A 1,964-nucleotide genomic window follows, 5' to 3' on the forward strand; every position below is an offset into this window, starting at 1 on the left:
GCCCAGCACTACTTTGCAGCCTGGTTGTTTCTGAGGCTATAATAGCTCTTTCCCAGCAGGAAATAGATAATTAAATAATACCTGTCGCTGCTTGCCGTCCACCAAGAGAACCTAAAATAATGGCATACGAGAGGGCGAGAGGTTCAAAGAGGTTATATTCAGTATTGGAGTTCGAGGCAGTGACGTCATCCATGTAAACGAACGGGGGGGGGTTGTGTGTGCCCACTCTGGGATGCTGAACACGCAAGACAAGCGCAGTTCAACAGGCGAGTGACTGAGTGCTTTCCGAGACTCACGTAGAGGCGTCTTGGCGGCCTTAGGAGGAAATCTACAAGCTTGGGGGCAGGGTGGTGTTTAATATACTAGAGCTCGTGGGGAGCGGGGGGGGGGTTGCGTGTGCCCACTCTTGGACGCTGAAACTCAAGGGAAAAACACGCGCAGTTCAACAGGCGAGTGACTACTTTCCGAGACTCACGTGGAGGCGTCTCGGCGGTCAAAGGAGAAAATCTGCCCGCTTGCACTGAAATACGGGGGCAGGATGGTGTTTAATATACTAGAGCTCGTGGGGAGCAGGATGAGGACTCAGATTGTTCATGTACATGGGAGCGCGCCGGCCATGCTGATGACTATGAGGGTGGAAGGCCCCCATGTCTGACGCGTGTGACGTCACTGCCCCGAGCTCTAATATTACAACCTCTTTGGCTAGGGGTATTTTATAAAAATTACTTTCGTTTTAGTTATTAGAGTTTTACAGCACTTGTAACACATTCAGGTGATATATAGGTGCTGAAGATTAGAGGTGTTACAAGAGGGCAACACATACAAAAAAGGAGGAAGAGAGATAAGGACGAAAGATGTTTGATAGGAAAGAAGAGCAAACCATACTCGAGCACCCGCCAACCTCCCACTTTTTATATTAATTAATGTAAGCGTTTTTATGCTCCAATCGACACAATTAAGACTATTTAGGAGTTGGGGTGCTTTGACCAGACCTCTCAGGGCCAACCTGGGCTGAGAGGGACACACCATCTCAGAAGAAAGACCGAGTTACTCGAATCAACAGTCTCTAATCTCAGATTGTTATGTCCCTTCTAAAATAAATTCAAATAAATGGTAGAACTTTGGATTTCTCACCATAAAGACTTTCAAGTTCGGCCTGAATTTAAGTTGGATTATTTCCTTTTACGTGAAAAAACAACAGCAACCGAACTAATCTCTTCTTCTCACTAAATCTTATGTATATAGTGGTTGCCATCTATATTGTTATGTAGTAAAATGGATGCATTCATTTTGTTTATTTTAATGGTGCTCCCAAATTAAGTATTCCTTGAACTTCTAAAAGTTTTTACAAAATGACAAATGATAGGTAGCTGTTCCCATTACGGCCGTGTTTCTGTTATTTCTGGAACAGCTCTCGTATGATGGAGATGGAACGTGTTTGAATCCTGAAAGGAGTGGTTTTAAATTTGCTTTGTATGGGGAGCCGATGGTGGCTTTGCGTCCTCTTTCAGAAATGGATGTTACGTCGGAGTTTTATCTTCTTAGACGTCCGAAAAGTGCTGAACGGACCGTCAAACCCTTCCCATACCATGCCGACTCCTCCATTTTCCGCTTTTCTCTACTCTAAACGATGGACCTAATTCTGCGCCTTCAGGACGGTTGATTTGTGTCTAGTACTGTAGGGCGTATCAGACAATAACTGTACAACACATTTTTGAGTGCAACTAGTGCCTGTAATTCGTATTAGATGTACATGTATACATGGTTGCGTGGGGAAATTTTTGTTGGAGATACAGAGAGAGAGAGAGAGAGAGAGAGGAGAGAGCGAGAGAGAGAGAGAGAGAGAGAGAGGGGGGGAGGGGAGAGCAAAGAGAGAGAGAGGGGGGATGGGGGAAGAAGGGAGATAGAGAGAGAGAGCAGAGAGGGAGAGAGGTGGGGAGACAAGGGGAGATGGAGAGAAATGA

General features: G+C 45.5%; 1 protein-coding gene across 1 annotated transcript in view; it reads left to right on the forward strand.

The window, feature by feature from the left end:
- The window catches only part of LOC101864578 (UPF0764 protein C16orf89 homolog), a gene marked incomplete in the record, with an annotated part of 40,923 nt that overhangs the window by 5,372 nt on the left and 33,587 nt on the right, over positions 1 to 1,964 (forward strand).

This window comes from Aplysia californica, unplaced genomic scaffold, assembly GCF_000002075.1.
Source record: "Aplysia californica isolate F4 #8 unplaced genomic scaffold, AplCal3.0 scaffold01172, whole genome shotgun sequence".
Taxonomy (NCBI): Eukaryota; Metazoa; Mollusca; class Gastropoda; order Aplysiida; family Aplysiidae; genus Aplysia; species Aplysia californica.